This window comes from Pseudorca crassidens, chromosome 6, assembly GCF_039906515.1.
Source record: "Pseudorca crassidens isolate mPseCra1 chromosome 6, mPseCra1.hap1, whole genome shotgun sequence".
Taxonomy (NCBI): Eukaryota; Metazoa; Chordata; class Mammalia; order Artiodactyla; family Delphinidae; genus Pseudorca; species Pseudorca crassidens.
In genome coordinates, this window is record NC_090301.1 from 53,090,248 (window position 1) to 53,112,158 (window position 21,911).

The 21,911-nt window shown below is 40.7% G+C and overlaps 1 protein-coding gene and 1 long non-coding RNA gene across 2 annotated transcripts in view; one reads left to right on the top strand and one right to left on the bottom strand.

The window, feature by feature from the left end:
- Positions 1 to 10,446, bottom strand: part of LOC137226455 (uncharacterized) — an 854,565-nt gene extending 844,119 nt beyond the window's left edge. Inside the window, exon 1 of the long non-coding RNA XR_010944357.1 lies at positions 10,030 to 10,446. This is a non-coding gene — a long non-coding RNA (uncharacterized lncRNA). The remainder of the gene's footprint in view (positions 1 to 10,029) is intronic.
- A 96-nt stretch (positions 10,447 to 10,542) lies between these two features.
- Positions 10,543 to 21,911, top strand: part of CWC22 (CWC22 spliceosome associated protein homolog) — a 63,606-nt gene continuing 52,237 nt past the window's right edge. The window contains exon 1 of the mRNA XM_067741338.1: positions 10,543 to 10,787. The gene's annotated coding sequence lies outside the window, so the exon portion shown is untranslated. The remainder of the gene's footprint in view (positions 10,788 to 21,911) is intronic.

The window sequence follows — 21,911 nt, forward strand, 5'->3', positions numbered from 1 at the left end:
CCTTAACCACTATGATATCCTGTCCCTTGTGACACGTTTATGGAACAAGGACCTATTCTCTGGGGATTTCCGAAAGTCAGATGGGAAACCTGATAAAAGACACTGTATGTCAGGCCTTTTGCAGAGGTTCTCAACTAGCTTTTAAAAACTCAGCTTTGACAAAAGCTCTCAACGAGATAGAAAATTTGAAAGTAGAGAAAATATTTCACAAACTTCATATTTCTCACAGTACCTCTTACTGTAACCTGTGCTTGGTAATAATTCCTATTTATTGATCAAACATACCAGTATGAGAAATGTCCTTTATTTCTTTTTATCCCTAAATGTCTCAATATGTTGAACACTGACTTTTCAACCATCCAGTCAGCAATTTCCTTAGCACAGGTTTGATTGTATGATAGAATACTTATAGTATTCAAAAATAGTGTTAACTAATTTGCTGACTACAGATATGCAACTTTTAAAATACTGCCAAGTGGTATTAAATACTAACGCAGTCTAAACCTAAACTCCAGGCAGTGAAATCCCCATTATTGCTTTTTCAGGGTACTGTCATTTTATTTAATCCAAGGATTACAGAACACATGCTGCAGGATTCAATAAGATTGTAGAGACCTTCCCTCTGCCTAATATAGTCTGGTCATTTTCCTTCACTGAATTGCTTATTCAAATGTCCATAATTTTCACCAGATTGCTTATTCAAAGAATTAGAAAACAAAGACCTTTCCATCGATAACATGTGATGCCTGATTGAAGAAAGAGAAAGCTCAGCACTCGCTCCACTCTTCCTTCCCGGGACCTGCTCTTTCCCTAATGATTTTCCCAGTTATTTGGTCTCCATCCCAAACTTTCTGTTTCCATAAGGTTCTAGGCTTTTGGAAACCAAACTGGGAAGACCAGCAGGCCTCAGCGTCCCATGTGGCTGTATCTCCCTCTGGAGGAATGAGCAAAGGAAACCAATTACTTGCATAGGAGAAAGGAAAAGGAAATCCCTAGGAGGAAAGATGGTCACTATTTCAAAAGTAAGTGTGTAAGGCACCACATTTGGCATTTTACATACATTATCTTAGTCCATTCTCAAATAATGTAGGCCAAATATATGTTCTTTATTGTATCGTTTAATGTTGTAAATGCTATTATTCATCCTCATTTTAGAGTGAAGGAAACTGAAGGTAGGTTGGGTTACTTAGCAGTATGATAAACCAGCCTCTCAGATGACCTCCTGGTCTTCATGTCCTTGGGTCATCCCCTCCCCCTGAGTGTGGAATGATCCTAGTGACTTGATTCTAACAAAAGGAATAGACAAAATGATGAGATGTCACTTTCAAGATTAGACTGTGCCCTCTCTGATGCCTTCTCACTTGTTTGCTCTGATGGAAGCCAGGTGCCATATTGTGAGCTGCCCTATGGAGAGGTCCACATCAGTGGCAAGAACTGACATCTCCGGCCAATGGACAGCAAGGACATGAGGCCACCAACAGCTATGTGAGTGAGCATGGAAGTGGATCCTCTCCCAGTTGGCCTCTGAGATGACTGAAGCCCTGACCAGCACCTTGACTGAAACCTTGTGAGGGACCCTGAAACCCAGGACTAGGCTAAGCTGCCCTTGATTCCTAACTCCCAGAAAATGTGAGATAATAAGTGTACTTTTTAAGCACTAAGCTTTAGAGTAATTTGTTATGTGACAATAAATAATACATCTGGTAAATTTAAACTTGGCCGATCTGGCTCTGGACATCATATTTTAGCCAGTATGCTCTGCTGCTCCCTGGTACTTGGGATTGGTTCTCTCAGCATCCCTCTCAGAGGCCAGCATTTGCAGCCAGGCTCAGTGTGCTCCTTCCTGCTGCCCAATGGCCCCCAGGTAGTGCTGAGATTCCAGCACAAAGCACAGGCCATAATCAACTCCTTCTCTTACACTAAAGAAGAGTCTGTATCCTCTCGCTTGCACCACAAAGTCATTATTGATCAGTCCTGTTGGATTATGACTCAGAAATACCCACTCTTATTAAAGCCATTTCATGAATTTCTCTTCGTTTCTCCACTTTCTCTTTTTTCACTGCTTCTATGCTACTTTTTGTTCTTCTTTACTCTTAGAACCAATTTTCCTCTGCATCTCCACTTTCTCCTATAAACAGTTTTCTCCTGCCTCTGCTTTCACTTACAGAAAAAGGCACAATTTGCCTTCTGGAAACTTTAACATTTGTCTAAAAACGACAGCTTTCTGGAAACATCATCAGAAAGAAAAACACAGGTGGGGGGGGTGTGGGCAAGGGAACCCTCTTCTTTAGTGGATTTTTGTTCCCACCCACTTCCCATATCAAAACAACCCCTGTGGCAGTTAAAAGCTGTTGGTCACCCCAATTAAAGTGTTTTTGTAGAAACTGTCAGAAATAGTTCCAAGAGCACTTTTAAGTTATTACATGTGGGTTACATAAACACAAGAGGCTTATTAAAACTTTCAGAATATGATATGAATTGAGTCACACAACAGTGGTTCAAAGCTTCGGCTTTTTAGTGTGACTAACATGATCATCTGAGAATGAGGCACTCTGGACAAAAACATATCTTAAAGAAAATCAGTTAAAGAATATCTTTTGTTCCTTCCACGAATCTATACTCCCACCTTTTAAAAATATGCCTATAATTACTTTGCATTTGGATTAACTCTGTTTTAAGTAGAGCTGTAACAGGACCAATCATGTTACAAATATGGGAAGGAAAAGTAATTCTTTATTTGCTTCAAACTAATCCTACCTTCCTCAAGAGCTCTCCCCACTGGATTGTGTGCAGAAACCAAACCAAACTGTTAAGCCACTCCTCTAAACCCAAACGGATAGTATGATTTAACCTCCCCCTCTCTGTGTTTCTCATGATAACTCAAGTGGTATGCTGGGGAGACAGTTCTTCCTAGAGTTCTGCAAACATTTAGCACCCCTGCCCCTCTTCATCCCTACTTTCTTCTTCTACAAAATGCCAAAGCAGCCTCTCCTGGCACGACGACAAACTTCACCACCCTTACACATTTCCAAACAGCCCCTTGCAGGTAAGTATGGCCCACGTCCCTAACAAAAAAAAAAAAAGAAAGAAAGAAAAAAAAGAAACCTAAGTAATGCTCGTGTATTTAGGTAAATCTTTTAGCATGCCAGATCCATCCCTCCCCCACCTCCTCTCCAAGGTGGCATCTGGTCTTTACAGGAAAAAGGATTAGTGAGGATCCTTAGATTAGTGCAATGTTCCCAGGTTCTCTGGTCTCCAAGACAATGGTCATTACTCAGCTGGCTGGCCTTCACAGCTAAAGTCAACAGCTGGTGCCATTCATGAGCTGATCTTGACATATAAAGTTAACCCTGGTTGATACACAATTAAATGAGACTTATTCTCAAATGTGACACTTCAGGTGTGACTTTTGCACCACTGATTTGTCCAATTACACCCTGGTAAAAAGGAGAAAATATTCTTATTGAAAAAAAGTTATGAAAGTAAGGAGCCTCAGTGAAAATATCTGTTTCTCAATGTTTATGTATCAGTAAGAATCAAATCCCAAAGGCAGAGTTTATTAAATTGAAGATTTGAAATAGCTTCAGAAGAAAAGGAAAAGGCTTTTTCATATATCTACAAAAAATAGAACATTAAAATAATACCAAAAATATTCTGAATAAACTACCACATTAAAATTTCCCTTAATAGTTTCTTAAGTCCACTGAAATTAATTCGTATTTCATTGGGCCTTGGATCAAGTAGTTAGTGTTGTTGAAGTATGTCTGCTTTTGGACAGAAAAGAGTCCTGGGAATCCTGACTTGGTACACTGTACAGTCTAAAAGTTTCCTAAGCAATTTTACCTTGGAAGATTGTACCCAAGACTCTGTTCTTTGAATAACCATAGTTCAGAGTACCTAGTGCAATCTTGAGGGCTCTGAGACAGTTTTTTTTGTTAATGACACAATCACTAGCCTGTTGCCTAAACTAGAGTCTCAGGCAAGCTTCAGAGAGAAGCAGAAACCTGTTTAATAATGAGACTGAATTGCTGTGGTCAATTTAGTACAGTACCAATAATATCAAAATGAAGGAAAGTAAAATTCTCTATTAGCTATTTTGTAAGGATTTAATCAATGTTTCCCATGAACTAAGAACCTACTATGGACAGTGAGGGCAAATTTCCAGGTCTTTCCCTTAAAACCTACAATCTCTGAAATGCTTACATGAACTTAACTCAGGGAAGGCTGAGATCTCTTCTGATTTGTCAGTTCCTCCAATGCAATTCTTATAATAGCAGTGAGCTAATTAAGAAATACAGAACATGCCAAACAAACCTAATTATTTCTAGTGCTAGTACCTATTGTGGCAGATACAGAAATACAACCTTCATATGTTCAGATCCTTCTTCAAGAAAGGACTTGTGGCCTCCAGCTATTAACTCCTTCAGGTCCAATTGGCCTCAGCTTCTGAGTCCAGGTCATGCTCTTCTTGAGGTGGCCTCAGCCAAAGACCAAGCAAGATGTGCTACACGGTCTAGACTTTCATCCAATGCAAGACTCTTCTAAGAGCTAATCCTCACTCTGGGCCTCTCTGTTGGGCTTTCAGGTACTTTGTCAGATCTGCATTATGGTCTGTTGACTCTTTCTGCTCAATCTTTTTTCCTGCTCTTTCCTTTCACAGGTGTTACTCCCCAACAAACCTTTATTCTCCTGTCTCCATCTCAAAGGCCACTTCTCAGAGGACCCAACTGACACAGTGGTTCCGGGAAAGACCCAAAAAAGCAAGTGATAAGTTGGGAGCTTGAAACTGGATCCCTCCCTTCTTGACTGGCAAAGAAAAGCCCATCTCAGGTGGTACATGGGGAACAATTAGTACGTGGCACAATATGGGAGTGTGATTGCTAAAACTTTTCACTGATAGAGAGCACTGGCATATAATACTAGATAGGTAGAGTTTACTGACTTTGGGGCACTCTCTTGGAATATAGAATTAAACACTCTGGAAAGAATCTGAGTGGGCAGAGCGAATGTGCTGGTAGGGTGATTCCCAGACATCTGGAGAAAGTAATGGCTCATGGCGAGAGAAATGAAATGCCTGAATTGCCATAGCTGACCCTGGAGAAAAGACACAAAAAGCTCAGGAAAGTGGACATGCTGGAGTAAATATATTATGTGAGGCCAGAAAACCTACCACAAATTTATTTTGCACAGGAGGACCAGAGGACATATCATTCCTCAAGGCCAAGAGGAATGTGCTAGTAAGAGGGGCACCAGCATCACAAAGAAAGACATCCAATGCTGACTCCTCAAGGGGTGACTACAGGAGAGCCTGCCATGGAGCTTGGTTTATTAGTAGCAGTGAGGATAATAGGGCCCTGAAGCAATAGAGGATGAGCAACACTTAACCCCCAGAAGCTAGGAGGTCATAATTATAGTGACCAGAATACAGGGAGGGAGTTGTGAAGATGGCTGACAGAACAGGGTGTCACTAGGGGCAAAATATATGGGCAGCCAATGAGACTGTTGCTCACTATACATGATTAAAAGAAGAAGGAATGGATGAGCAGGAGGCTGAAGGTGGTTGCCCCAATAAAAAGTCACCATCTCTTGCCCAGTGCCTGAACCTGTACCAGTTTTCAAACCATTGGCTGAAGACTTAGCTGGGTCTCAGGAAGAAGCACCCTGAAACACCATATCAAGTATATATTGTAGAGATTCTCCTGACCCTTTCCCAAAGGGACCCACTTGTACTTAGTTGAATGACTGTACACAGGGAAAGGGGAGTATCCACATATTTGAGCACTATTAGATGCAAGTCAGAGTTGACATTGATACCTGAAGATCTGAAGCAACATCATGGCTCTGCTATCGGAACAGGGGTATATGGAGGCCAGGTAATAAATGGAGTTATGGCCAGAGTCTGGCCCACAATGGTCTCCTGGATTCACAGATTAACTTGGTAGTCCTTTACCTAGTCTCAAGTGTATAATTGGGATTGACAGACTTCACAGTTGGAGCCATTTCCATATATTGTCCTTGGCCTGTGGAGTGAGAGGTATCATAGTGGGGGAAAGTCAAGCAGAAGTCTTTGAACCTGTCTCTCCCAGACAAGAGAGCAAATCTAAAGCATTAAATCACAATGCCTGGGGTATGGTGGAGATAAAGGATACAGGAGTAATAGTTCCCAGCATATCTCCATTTAATTTGACAGTCTGGCGCCTGCAGAAACCAGATGAATTAGCAGAATGACTGTAGACTACTGCAAGTTCAACCAAGAAGCAGCCCCAGTTGCAGCTGCCATGCCAAGCATAGTATCATGGCTAAAGCAGGATAATAGGACCTCAGGTACATGGTACGTAGCCATTGATTTGGAGTAAGCATTCTTTTCTATCCCAGTCAAGAAAGACAATTAGAAATAGTTAATGTCCACATGAAATAAACTGACAACAACATGCACTGACACTCTAGCCCCAGGGCTATGTTAACTCTCCTCTTTAATAATACAGTCCAGAGAGATCTAGATCATCAGGAAATTTTGTCGAAGGTCATAAGATCCATTATAACAATGACATCATGCTGATCAAACAGGTTGAGCAAGAGGTGGATAGCATGCTGGAGGAAATGAACCCTATGAAAGATCAGGGACCTGTCCCCTCGTTAAAGGTTTTAGAGTGCAGTGTTCTGGGAAGTGATAGAACATCCTCTTCAAAGTAAAAGACAAATTGCTGCCTCTTGCATCCCCTACAAGAAGGAAGAAAGCACAGGGCCAAGAGGATGCTTTGGGTTCTGTAAACAACGTACTCCAGACCTAGGAATATATTTCTGGCCTATAATACCAGGTGCAACCTGGCACAAGAAAGGGCTCTGTGCCAGGTATGAGCTATAGTGCAAGCAGCCTTGATACTTGGGCTAAAGGATCTGGCAGATCCTATGGTGTTAGAGTTGTCAGTTTGGGGAAAAGATGCAGTGTGGAGTTTATGGAAATCTTAGTAGGAGAATCACAGTTCGGGTTCATAGAGTTCTGGATCAAGGTTGTACAACTTTTGAAAAATAGCTCTCGGCATGCTACTGCTAAAAAGGGAATGATTGATCACGAGACACTTAGTGGTACAAAATGAAACGTGTCTTACTGAACCCACCATGTCATAAATTCTGGGGGCCCAGTCACAAGATGAAAGCATTATATTTGGGATAAAGCATGAAGAAGACCAGACATAGTGCAGACCTTGACATCACCCATCACAGTTTTATCGATACTCTTCTCTCAGCTCATATTGATGGCCATGTGGGGTAGGAGGTGGGGTCTTGAACAACAAGCTGAAGGAAGAAAAAAGGGCCAAATGTAGTTCACAGGTGGGTTGGCTAAGTATGTGGATGAAGGCTTAAACTGGACAACAGCTACATTAAAGCCTTAGTCAGGAAGAGCCCTGAAGACAGAGGAGAGGGAAAATCTTCCTAATGGGCAGAGCTTTGGGTGGTACACATGGTATGGAGGGAAAAGTGGCCTGGCTTTCGAATATTATCTAATAGGCAATGGCAAATAGCCTGGCTGGCTGGTCAGAGGTCTGAAAAGAAAGAGATTTAGAAGGTTGCAGACAAGGAGGTCTTAGAGGCTTAGAGATATGTGGACATAAATACTGGTGTGGGCAGAAAGTGTGAAGATCTTTTTGTTGCATGTCAATGTCCACCAGAAAGTATACATTATAGAAGAAGAACTAAACAGCCAAGTAGACAAAATTACTCAGCTAGTTGATGTTAGCCTGTCTTTGTTAGCGGCCACCCCAGTGCTGGCATAATGGACACATGAATGAAATGGCCACGGTGACAAGAATGGAGTCTACGAAATGGGCCTATCAGCATGGAGCCCACTTACCAGAGCTGAGCTGCCTACTGCCTCATCTGAAAATTCAACCTGCCAGCAGGAGAGACCAATGCTGAGCTCCTAATATGTCATCACTCCTACTCAAGTAGCCCTTGGCAGCAAGTTGACTACATTGAGGTCATTCCATCCTGGAAGGTGCAGCCCACCAACCTTCACCGAGCACAACCATCTGGGGACTTACACAATGCCTGATCCACAGGGACGGAATACAATACAATATAGCATCCAAACAGGGAAATCAGTTTACAGGAACTGATTTACAGTTTTCAGGTGCAGGAAGGTGCCTGTGGCCATGGGTTCCACTGGTTGCACCACATGCTGCACGTCCCAGAATCTGGTGGCCTAGTATAGCACTGGAATGGTCTGTTCAGGGTGAAGTTCAAGTACTTTCTAAAAGACAATACTCTGCAAGAATGAGGTACTGTTCCCCAGGATGCAGTAGACCTCGATATGGCTCAGGATCCCAGATAGAAACAATAAGTGGGGCCATAAACAATGGCTTCAAACAGGAATAGCCCCATTTACCATCATTCCCAATGACCCACTAAGGGACATAGTACTTCCCATTCCTGCAACTCTGAACTTTGTGAATTAGAGGTTCTAGTCCCCAAAGGTGGTATATTCTTGCTAGGGGACACAGGAAGGGTCCCACTGAACTAAGCTTCATCTGCTGCCTAGGAACTTTGGAATTCTTGAGTTCAGAGACAAGTAGGCAAGGAGTCAACACCCTGTCAGGGAAGCTAACTCATCACCAGGAGGAGGCAGGCTTGATGTTATTCGACGGAGGCAAGTAGGAATACACTTGGTACTCAGGTGATCCACTTGTACACCTCTACCTTCTCCAATAGTGACTGTAAATGGACAAGTGCAGCAACACCTGCCTGAGAAGGGGATTGTTACCAGGGGCTCAAATTTCTCAGGAATCAGGGTTTTCACACCACAAGTTTAATTATTGAGACCAGCAGAAGTGGTAGCTGAGAGAGAGAGGAAAATTTAGGATGAACAGTGGAGGAGAGAGTCAATGAGTTCAGTTGTGGCTCAAGACCAACTGCAAAGATGGGGACTGTAGTTTGTCCCACTAACTTCTGTCTTTGAAGTTTCTCTTCAGGAAGACAACAGTTCCCTGAATGTGTAGGGAGAGTGAATCTACATGGTGCAATGGGTGGACTGTGACAGACACAGAGATGTGCTGCTCAGATACCTCTTCAATAAATGGCTTTTTGCCTGGTTACAAGGAGTGTGGTTAGGTGACAGCCTTTAACTGTTACCACTTTCAAGTTCACCTCAGGTTTTGAGTTGAGGCCACACGCTTCTCGGGGAGGCTCTGGCCAATGACCAAGCAAGACAGTGTTGTAAAGGTCTCACCATTGTATCCCAGGGAGGGACTTCATCTTTGCTCTGGAGCTACCCCTACCCCATCTAGTTTTCTCCCTTTTCTTTTCATCTTTTTTACATTCTTAATTTTATCACTGTTTACTTCCTTGAGGACCCAAAAGACAAACCTAGTCTCTCCCAGTTCCACCCAGCCCCGCTAGGTTCAACTCCAACTTTCCTATTTCTGTTGACAATTGTAGAGGTGGTATTGTGCTTTTTTCAGGTGTGGATACAAATGCTTACCAGATTCATCTCCTATTATTACAACTAAAATCTATCCACTTAAATATTTTAAGACACCAAAATGCACCTTAAGCTACGGCCAAATATTTAACATATGAAAAAGGATAGATAATACTATCATATGGTAGGAATTATCACAAATGCATCAAGCGTATCAAAACTAATTCAGTCTTAAAACTATTCTGGGGGGTGGGTACTATTATCAGTCCTATCTAACGAATCAGGAAATGGGCACACAGTGTGAAGTAACCTGCCTAAGGTCAATCGTCCATGAATATATCAATAGATTCATGATTTAAACATAAGTTGTGCTCCAGTGTCTTTATCCGTAATCACTTTACTCTTCTGACTCTAGGAAGGGTTTAGCAGTACCCTAACATTGTAATAAATCAGTGTTTGAAGAAACCAGGACTGGTTTATACACTTGTTTTGAGGAACATAAAGATACAGTTGTTTTAGGAAAAGAGTTTCCAAAACAGTAACAAGCAGTTAACTTTTAGGTTTTGTTACTGTTGAAAAGTAATGTTTAAGAAAATACTTCGACGGATTACCTCTGATTTGCGTACAGACTGCTGTTTCCAAGTCGGTCAGGCAATCTCCTTCTCCTCAGCATATCTCGCCAGCTGGTACCTTAATCTAAAATAGAGGCACCATCTTCTCTACAGAATTAGTTTCTCCTCATTACTTCACTCTGTGGTCCAATATTCTCCCATTCACTGGGGCTGGAAATCTTGGAATTTAGTAGGCACTTAACATTTGGTAACATTTTTGCTTTTTTTGGTTCCTGGTTTAACTATTGTAAAAAGTCTGAAGAAGGTGTCTGCTCTCCTTAAGATTTTCACGGAAAAGTGACTACACTAAGGTCTACTTTCTTGCCAACTGCTGAGAAATAATTACAGATTAAAGTAAATTTTAAAAACTCTTAAACACGACCAGGTTTCTCGCGGGCCTCCAGCACGCTCTCTCGGGCGCTTATCCGGAAGAACCACAATTCCCGTCGTGCTTTGCTGCCTTCTCAGCCTACAATTGAGCACGTAATTTCCGTCCTCATTGGCGGTGGGTTCTGGATTTTGTAGTTTGTGTCAACTTCTCTTTTTTCGGCGTCTTGGGAAGGGAAAAATGTGGCCGGATGGACGGCTCTGTATCTGGTATTACAAGATGGTACTTTAAATAAATTAATAGGATAAGGTATCAAAGTCAGTTTAGCGTCAGGTTTTTATGTATTTCACGTTCCGCCTTCCTCTTACCGCCGGGCCGGGAAGGGGAAGTGACGTGCGTCCGGTGTAATGGCGGCGCGGTGGAGCGCCAGGTAATTACCGAACTCCGTAGACTAGCTACAGGCAGCGAACTGAAGTGGGGGTGGTGGGTTGCCAGACCGGGTGGGAAGTGAAGGGGAACCAGGAGTGGGTGCGGACTCGCTGGTACGGCCGTGGGCGACTCTGGGGTGCGCTTGGGTCTCCCGCCGCGCGCTGGCCCATGAGGTTGGGCTGTGAGTGTCGGTCGGGCCGAGGAGTCCCAGCGGGTGGGGTGGGGAGGGGGCAGCGATGAACTCCCGCCCCGCCTGCGCGGACAGAGTAGCTTCCTCGAGAGGTTCCTGGGCCTGTCTCTCCGCAGTGGCTTTATTGTGGAATCCAGCACCAGTGCTGGTACTCTCGCCTTTCGTGTGCGTGTGTTTTGGGCGCGGATCGCTTAGAGCCTCCCGAGTCGTTTGGGCTTCCCAAGGCCCTTTTCTTAGTGCCCCGGCGTCGGGCCACGGTTGTGGGATCCATGAATGGTAGTTAATTAAAAAACAGTGGAAGTTTCACTCTCATTACTCTTTGCGGCGTAATGTGACTGATTTTTTAAAATTTCATTAGTCGTTTCTTTTTCATTCATTTGCCGCGTAATTTTTGACGCTTACTAGTATTTATTACTGGAGACTGTTCGTTCCTCATTACATGTGTTCTTCCTCTGTCATCCTTTATCCTTCCATAACCTGAACTACCACCAATAAGGTGATAACTCCCAAACTTGGGTCTCCAGTCTCCACATCTCTATCGAGCTCCAATCCTATAGTACGTACATTTGCACGTAACGGTAATATAATATCATAGTTAATTTTACTGACTCCAACTGCAATGATCAGTTTACCGATTTTCGCTTAATTCTTAAAACAATTCTTTGAGATAAATGGAGAACGAAAAAAATGGGGAAAGCCTATTCCAGATGCAAGAATTAAGTGATTGAAAGTGTGATAAGAGTTTGCTTTTTTAGGTTTCCACAGACTAGGAATAGCAGATAGAGAAACAAGCAAACTTGGGCTTCAGAAAACCAGTTAACTGGCCTCCTCCTTATCTGTATCTAAACTTGTTTTAGGATTGCCAGTTCACCTCAGTTAACATCCTACTGTGGAAAAGTGGATTTAGAATTGGCATTAAAAGTGTGATCTTGATTATAAGAAGCGTCTAGTGTCTGTAGGAGGAGGAGGCCTACTTGAATTGGTACTGGATGAAAGACTAGTAAACCAAAGATTCCAGTCTTGTTTCAGAACTTATTAGATCTGTCACTTGGGGTAGATTACCTAACATCTCTAGTCTCAGCTTCCTTGTCTAAAAATTACAGGTTGTTTTGAAGTTGAAGAAAAATAATGCATGTAAGGCACTGAGACTTCAGAGGCCAAGAACCTTTAATATCCTGCCTGACCGAGTGGTTCTGAAAATGTGGTGTCCTGAATCAGGAGAATTAGTAGCGTCAGTATCTCCATGGAACTTGTTAGAAATGTAAATTACTGAGCTTCACCCCAATCCTGTTGAATCAGAAACTGGGGAATGAGGGACCCTTCACTCTCTTTTTTGCCAGAGCATTCCCGAGATTCTCATGCCAGTTAGTTTGAGAGCCACTGTTCTAGCCCATCTCCTAGGTATCGGCTGTGGTTCACCCCTACTCCCAGAATCAGGTTTGCTGCCTTCTTTGCTCCAAAGTGTTTGATCTGTGGCCAGCCAGTATTTTCCTTATTATGCCACCACATCCTTCCTCATGTTGCATAGCTTAGTTCCAATCACTTCTGGAGTTCTGACACTTCCTAGATTGCTCAACTGTCTTTCCTAAACCAGTCTTCTTAGCTCTGTCCTTTTTCCCAGCTGCTGCATTGTTAGAGGTTAGGTCTCCTCCCTGATGATTGTGCATTGCCAAGAGTTCTGCAGTGGCTCCTTGTATCTGAGACCACCTAAGAGTGTACAGAGTGATGCATTGTGTATTTATAATGCCCATGCCTTAACTTGAACATTATTTTCTGTTTATGGTTCACTTGTATTTGGACTGAATCTTGTACTACCTGGTATATCCTTAACTTGATATAAGTCATGACTGGCCTAGAGCTAGTTCAAGAAAGAAGTGGCTATTGGTAATATAGCTGATCCCACTAATGACTTGGAGGGCTTCCTTGCTGCAGTTCTCTATTTCTCTGTTTAAATCTGAGAATCCTAGCGTGGGAGGATAATGGAACAAAAAGGGCTCTGGCGTATTAGCTTTAGCAAACTTCCAGACGTAATAAACCTGTAGCCTGAATATTTTATCTCAGTATATACATTTCCCAAGTGGACATTGGAAGAGACATTTCAAGGCCTACAACAGAGTACAAACTTTCAAAGCATTTTCTTCAGAAATAATATATCTGGAGAGGAAGCAATGATTAAAGCAAGCCTTTGCTATTTGTAACTAAGTTAATAAATCTTTCCCAGTGAACAGATACCAAAAAGATGGTGTGGGCTGCCTTGGCCTGAGGACATAAGGGCTCCTGGAATTATCGAATAGTTTGGCTAATGGGAGGGAGAGACCCAGTGGAGGTTCATGTTTAACTTGACTTTGATCCTAACTCATAAATGGATCAGACTAGAATTCAGTACTTCCATCTCAAAAGCTACTCTCTGAGTCCTTTCCTGAATTAGTTTACCAGGACAGCTTTCTTCTAAACCTGGGGACAGGAGCCTCTGGAGTAGAATGTAGTGCTGTGTGTCTAGGGGATAGTTCATAAACTTCTCTGTGGAGGACACGGCATCCAAGTTTTCTTTAAAACTTAGAATGTGATTTACTAAATGGCGCTTTCATTAACTCTTCAGCAAGCCCACTTATAAAGCTGTGCAGTGAGAGTTGGTGAACATATCCGGCCCATATACTTAGTTAGGCAAGCTGATGAACAGATTTGGGGTGAGGGGAGACAAAGTGGTATGAATGTTTGAAAGCATGCAGCATCCTCAATAATTAGACTTGTTTTGGTAAGTTGAAGTAACTGCACCTCCAGGATCAGATTTCCTCTTGCAGTGCCTTCAAAGGAACTGGGTTTTTTTGTTTTGTTTTTTTTTGTTGCTCTTTTTTCTTTTTTTCATGGCAATAGGGAGGTATATTCAAGCTGCTCTCCAGGTTAATGTGGGATGAAGACAGATAAGGAATGGCACCTGATAGGACTGTCATGATGCAATTGATGACATATAGCTTGGCTGTTCCTAGAAATAGGAGTTGATATGTGGGACAAGGCTGCTGTAGTATTCCTTGGTAAAGAAGTTGTCAAAATATCATTATAGGGAGTTAAGAAATAGGAGCAATAATCAAAAGTCCACACACCTCTTTTTATATTTGATATTAGAATTGGAACCTATTAAGTAGCAGGCACTGTCCTAAGTTCTGGATATATAACAGTGACCAAGAACTTCAAGGATCCAGTGTTCTTCTACAAGGTCTTTCATCTCTCTGAGTCCTTACTGATGCTGTCTCATTGCTGGAATGACCTTTTCTCCCTTTCCTACTTGTCCTTCAAAATTCAGCTTCTAAACCCATTTCTTTCTATATGCCCCAGACCCACCTAGTTGCACTTGCTTTTTTCCAGTAGTATTGAGTTTATAACCTTGCTATAGCACTTCTCTGCTCTGTCTGATGATAGGAACTCTCATCTCTCAGACCTCAGTGCCTCCTGTGCAGCTTAACATATATCTCCCCTCACTATACAACAGACAATGCCTTTAACCCTCTATTCTTAATTTGTTTCCGAAGAATAGGGGGTAAGGTAAGAAAGTAGAAAAAGACCATCTGGCTTTTTCTCTTAACCTTATACTTCCTCATTTTCTCAGCAAGTGCTTTTCTGAACCACTTTTTTTTTTTTTTAGGAGTTTGTAAGCTTTTTGTCTTTTTTAACTTTTATTGGAGTATAGTTGATTTACAGTGTTGTGTTAGTTTCTGCTGTACAACAAAGTGAATCAGTTATACATATATCCACTCTTTTTAGATTCTGTTCCCATATAGGTCATTACAGAGTGAACCACTTTTTAATATAATTATCAATTATGGCACCAGCCTCATTATTATTATTTTTTTAGTTCTGTTTTCTCATCTGTACAAAATTTTTCAGTTTTTATGACCTCACAAAGGAGACTCCCCTGCACAAATACAAACTTTAAGACAAAATGAGAAAGGAGCTATTCAGTGGGTGATTAGAAGCACTAGAGCTACTTCTTTGCCATAAGATATATATTAAGTAAAGTGGTGAGGGTTGTGATATAGGTTTGAAATGTAAGGTTTTGTCTCTTTCTTATCTTGAAAATGGGTATAAATTGAGCTTAATCACAGACCAGTAAAACCCATAATGGTAATATTTGTCCAGTGAATGAGGTGCTGGGGTTAATGAGGAAAGTTAAATTCTTTTGCCAGCCAGTTGAGCTGTGAACCAAGTGAAGTGTGGGGAAACTGAGGCGAGACGAGGTGGGCTTGTGGGAGGTGGGGTCAAGTACAAGTGATTGAGGGTACAGTAGCAGTAACGATGTCCCTTAGGGTTTATTTTATTCAGCAATTAGAGGGACTGCTACCCCAAGAACTCTTTTCTGTCAAAGAGTAATATAAGGATATAGATTGTTGATACACTGAGACAGAATTTTCATTTTTGAAATTTAGAAGGAAATTTAGAAAGTGTGGAATGATTGAATATATCATAGTGAGAATTTTTTTTTAAATTTTTTTTTTTTTTTTTTGTGGTACGCAGGCCTCTCACTGTTGTGGCCTCTCCCGTTGTGGAGCACAGGCTCTGGACGCGCAGACTCAGCGGCCATGGCTCACAGGCCTAGCCGCTCCACGGCATGTGGAATCTTCCCGGAGCGGGGCACGAACCCGTGTCCCCTGCATTGGCAGGCGGACTCTCAACCACTGCACCACTGAAGCCCTTTTTTTAACATCTTGATTAGAGTATAATTGCTTTAAAGTGTTGTGTTAGTTTCTGCTGTATAACAAAGTGAATCAGCTATATGCATACGTATATCGCCATATCCCCTCCCTCTTGCGTCTCCCTCCCACCCTCCCTATGCCACCCCGCTAGGTGGTCAAAAAGCACCAAACTGATCTCCCTGTGCTATGCAGCTGCTTCTCACTAGCTATCTATTTGACCTTTGGTAGTGTATATATGTCAGTGCTACTCTCTAACTTCATCCCAGCTTACCCTTCCCCGTCCCTGTGTCCTCAAGTCCATTCTCTACGTCTGTGTCTTTATTCCTGTCCTGCCCCAGGTTCATCAGACGCTTTTTTTTTTTTTAGATTCCATATATATGTGTTACCCTACAGTATTTGTTTTTCTCTTTCTGACTTACTTCACTCTGTATGAGAGACTCTGGGTCCATCCACCTCACTACAAATAACTCAATTTCGTTTCTTTTGATGGCTGAGTAATATTCCATTGTCTGTATGTGCCACATCTTCTTTATCCATTCATCTGTCGATGGAAACTTAGGTTGCTTCCATGTCCTGGCTGTTGTAAAGAGAGCTGCAGTGAACATTGTGATACATGACTCTTTTTGCATTATGGTTTTCTTAGGGTATATGCCCAGTAGTGGGATTGCTGGGTCGTATGGTAGTTCTATTTTTAGTTTTTTAAGGGCCCTCCATACTGTTCTCCATAATGGCTGTATCAATTTACATTCCCACCAACAGGGCAAGAGGGTTCCCTTTTCTCCACACCCTCTCCAGCGTTTATTGTTTGTAGATTTTTTTTGATGATGGCCATTCTGACCAGTGTGAGGTGATACCTCATTGTAGTTTTGATTTATATTTCTCTAGTGATTGGTGATGTTGAGCATCTTTTCATGTGTTTGTTGGCAATCTGTATATCTTTTTTGGAGAAATATCTATTTAGGTCTTCTGCCCATTTTTGGATTGGGTTGTTTGTTTTTCTGATATTGAGCTGTATGAGCTGCTTGTATATTTTGGAGATTAATCCCTTGTCCATTGCTTCATTTGCAAATATTTTCTCCCAATCTGAGGGTTGTCCTTTCAACTTGTTTATGGTTTCCTTTGCTGTGCAAAAACTTTTAAGTTTCATTAGGCCCCATTTGGTTATTTTTGTTTTTACTTCCATTTCTCTAGGAGGTGGGTCAAAAAGGATCTTGCTGTGATTTATGTCATAGAGTGTTCTGCCTCTGTTTTCTTCTAAGAGTTTTATAGTGTCTGGCCTTACATTTAGGTCTTTAATCCATTTTGAGTTTATTTTTGTGTATTATGTTAGAGAGTGTTCTAATTTCATTCTTTTACATGTAGCTGTCCAGTTTTCCCAGCACCACTTATTGAAGAGGCTGTCTTTTCTCCATTGTATACTTTTGCCTCCTTTATCAAAGATAAGGTGACCATATGTGCGTGGGTTTATCTCTGGGCTTTCTGTCCTGTTCCATTGATCTATATTTCTGTTTTTGTGCCAGTACCATACTGTCTTGATTACTGTAGCTTTGTAGTATAGTCTGACGCCTGGGAGCCTGATTCCTACAGTTCTGGTTTTCTTTCTCAAGATTGCTTTGACTATTTGGGATTTTTTTGTGTTTCCATACAAATTGTGCAATTTTTTTGTTCTAGTTCTGTGAAAAATGCCGTTGGTAGTTTGATAGGGATTGCACTGAATCTGTAGATTGCTTTGGGTAGTATAGTCATTTTCACAATGTTGATTCTTCCAGTCCAAGAACATAGTATATCTCTCCATCTGTTTGTATCATCTTTAATTTCTTTCATCAGTGTCTTATGAGTTTCTGCATACAGGTCTTTTGTTCCCTTAGGTAGGTTTATTCCTAGGTATTTTATTCTTTTTGTTGCAGTGGTCAATGGGAGTGTTTCCTTAATTTCTCTGTCGGATTTTTCATCATTAGAGTATAGGAATACAAGAGATTTCTGTGCATTAATTTTGTATCCTGCTACTTTACCAAATTCATTGATTAGCTCTAGTAGTTTTCTGGTAGCATCTTTAGGATTCTTTATGTATGGTATCATGTCATCTGCAAACAGTGACAGTTTTACTTCTTCTTTTCCGATTTGGATTCCTTTTATTTCTCTTTCTTCTCTGATTGCCATGGCTAAAACTTACAAAACTATGTTGAATAATAGTGGTGAGAGTGGGCAACCTTGTTCATGATCTGAGGGGAAATGGTTTCAGTTTTTCACCATTGAGAATGATGTTGGCTGTGGGTTTTTCATATTATGTTGAGGTAGGTTCCCTCTATGCCAACTTTCTGAGAGAGTTTTTATCATAAATGGGTGTTGAAGTTTGTCAAAAGCTTTTTCTGCATCTGTTGAGATTATCATATGGTTTTTCTCCTTCAGTTTGTTAACACGGTGTATCACATTGATTGATTTGCGTATATTGAAGAATCCTTGCATTCCTGGGATAAACCCCACTTCGTCATGGTGTATGATCCTTTTAATGTGCTGTTGGATTCTGTTTACTAGTATTTTGTTGAGGATTTTTGCATCTATCTTTATCAGAGATATTGGCCTATAGTTTTCTTTTTTTGTGACATCTTTGTTTCGTTTCGGTATCGAGGTGATGGTGGCCTCGTAGAATGAGTTAGGGAGTGTTCCTCCTTCTGCTATATTTTGGAAGAGTTTGAGAAGGATAGGTGTTAGCTCTTCTCTAAATGTTTGATAGTATTTGTCTGTGAAGCCATCTGGTCCTGGGCTTTTGTTTGCTGGAAGAATTTTAATCACAGTTTCAATTTCAGTGCTTGTGATTGGTCTATTTATATTTTCTGTTTCTTCCTGGTTCAGTCTGGGAAGATTGTGCTTTTCTAAGAATTTGTCCATTTCTTCCAGGTTGTCCATTTTGTTGGCATATAGTTGCTTGTAGTAATCTCTCATGATCCTTTGTATTTCTGCAGTGTCAGTTGTTACTTCACCTTTATCATTTCTAATTCTGTTGATTTGAGTCTTCTCCCTTTTTTTCTTGATGAGTCTGACTAATGATTTATCAATTTTATCTTCTCAAAATACCAGCTTTTAGTTTTATTGATCTTGCTATTGTTTCTTTCATATCTTTTTCTATTTCTGATCTGATCTTTATGATTTCTTTCCTTCTGCTAACTTTGGGGTCTTTTTGTTCTTCTTTCTCTAATTGCTTTAGGTGTAAGGTTAGGTTGTTTATTTGAGATGTTTCTTGTTTCTTGACGTAGGATTGTATTGCTATAAACTTACCTCTTAGAACTGCTTTTGCTACATCCCATAGGTTTTATGTTATCATATTTTCATTGTCATTTGTTTGTAGGTATTTTTTGATTTCCTCTTTGATTTCTTCAGTAAGCTCTTGGTTATTTAGTAGTGTATTGTTTAGCCCTCATGTGTTTGTATTTTTTACAGTTTTTATCATAGTGAGATGTACTTTTAATTTAAGGCCTGATTTCTCTGTGGGTAGCTTTGCAGATATTTAAATGATCTTTTTACCCTGCATGGGTAGAATGCAGTGGAACCCTACAGGTTAGTAGTATGCATATATTTTTTAGAGGCAAGTTGGGCAAGTTCTTATAGCCAAGAGATGAAGACCTTGTGAGAAATCTTGTTAGGTCAAAACCGACTTGCCTTCTTCTAAAATGAAATGAGGATTATCTTATTATGGGATCTTCCCTAAATGGAGCCTTCCCCCTACTTTCTCTTGTATACAGTGGCAGAGAGAATGGGGAGATTTGATTTTATCTCCTATTAACTGAGAAAGCAAAATCAGTGGTATTTGATGACTGACTGGGAGTGAGGAAAAGGAAACTGTCACTTGGCTAGCTTTACAGGTAATATCTTAGAGGAAGTGCTGGTTTGAGGAGAGGAGGAAATGAGTTCCAGTTGGGACTCCCCTAGTTCAGAGGGCCTTTGGGACATCCACATGGAGGTTTCTATAGGCATTTGGCGATAAAGATTTGGAACACTGTAGAAAAGATTGAGCTGGAATAAAGTCATTCTTATGAATATGAGTTGAAGATGTGAGGGTGGAGATGGTCTTCCAGAAAGAATATGGAGAAAGAAAAGATAAGCACTATTCATCTGTTCATTTAACAAATATTGAGACTTCTATTTTGGGATTACAGCAATGAACAAAACAGATAAAAATCCATGAGCAAAGATTAAACTCTATGGGATAGTAAAATGTTAGAGGGGTGGACAGAAGAAGAGACAAGAGCAACACCAGATGAACTTGGCACCCCCGTAAGTTGAGAAGTGAGAACTTCAAGAAGGGGGTTAGCAGTACCAAGTGCTAGAAACAACATCATAAAATAAGGAAGTGGCCCCTGGATTTAGCAACAAGGAGGTCATTATGTAACCTTGACAAGTACTATGTAATAGTGGGAGTGGAAAACCAGATTGTGGTGCGTAAGAGGGCTTAATGGGAGATTAAGAATTAGAGGCAGCCAGTGTGGACTCATCTACCAAAAAAACCTGGTTGTGTAGAGAAAGAGACTGGAAGTAGAAAGGGGGTAGGATCCAGGGCATTTGCCCCATAAATGACATAATTTATATTTAAATGAATCAGTAAAGAACTTCAACATATAGAATTTTTCTTTAAAACCAATTCATGTGGAAATCAATACTATAAATCAAGAAATAGCTGATAGAAATTTGGAAACACAAAAATTGACAACTTCCCTGCTGTCATAGAGCCTGCATTCTGGTGAAGAGCAGCACATTACAGGATGGATCTTCCTATGTACCAACAAAAGAATGCTACTTAAAAAGTGTTTAAGTAGCATATCCAAATGATCATATCACTTTAATGTCTTTGGTAACTTAAACACAGACTAATTTGGACTGGTTTCATCGTGTAGGAAATGAATGGGGGGGTAATACCTCCTCCCAGTTTATAATGAGTAATTTTCAATATGAATATTGGTATTACTGATTCCTTAAAATGATAAGAACTTTTAGATTTTTGTCATTTTTTTAACTCATCAGAGTCTCACTGTCTTAAGATGTCCCCAAGTTGGTCCTGTCTCCCCTACATAGGGTCAGAGACCAGTCAAGGGTTTTTATATTGTTTATTCCTCATCATTTAAAAACCCAAACAATATCCAATACTATCTGCACAGTTTTTAACCCTGTACTTCAACATGGTAACCTTCAGTTATTCAAATGGTTATGCATCAGAGTGCATACCTGATGTACAATGGTGTACCAGGAAGCAAACAGGGAGGACAGGTCTGCAGTTCTTTATTTGTAATTCTGATTTGATGTTCAGAATTCTGTTCAGATTATAGGGAAGAAATACAGTGCAGATATATTTATTAAGTAGTTCCCCTTTGGGGATCCAGGGCAACATCCTGTAATCAAATACATGTAATATTTCCACAGTGCATCAAGTGAAGAATCACATTAAGTCTCAAGTTAGTGCATGTCAAATTTTGCTGCCAAATGAGTTTGGCACAAGCTAAAGAAAAATCTGAATTTCAAGGCTTTTCAGATTTCAGAATTGCAGATAAGGGATTGTCACCCTGGTGACTTTTTCTAAAAAGTTTTGGCCCTTTTATTTTCTTGAAATTGTGAACCTGTGCTGAATTCAAATTACAGTATCATTTTTTTCTTATGTGGCATATCATGGGGCAAATTTCTCACTAATATGTATATATCCAAAAATACAGCAAGAAAAACTAAGGAATCACTTTTCTTAAACAATGGAGTTTTCCTTCAGTACAAATAGGGAAAAGCCATATCAATTTTGTCATTAATGCTTAAGAACTGTGGCCAGGGAACTCCCTGGTGGTCCAGTGGTTAGGACTCTGCACTTTCACTGTGGAGGGCGTGGGTTCAATCCCTGGTCGGGAAACTAATATCCCACAAGCCATGCTGTGCGGCCAAAAAAAAAGAACTGTGACCCATCTGTTACTCCTATCTGTTCCCTGAACAGGAAAATCACCATTTGGAAGGGTCAGGAGCTTGGGTCCTATTAGTAGATTTTCCCGAGCATACCATCGCCTTTTTTTATTAAGAACAGATTTAAACTAGCTTTTATTTTGAATACTATTTAATATTCTATTTTCTCCACTGGGCAACTAAAGTTTGTTTTTAACTCTGTTATAATGTTTGGAGTTTGCCACACCTGCTGTTACTATTTAGAATGCAAAAGAGCAAACTAAAGGAAATCCACTTCTTTGACTTTTTTTTTTAATTTAATTTATTTTTGGCTGCA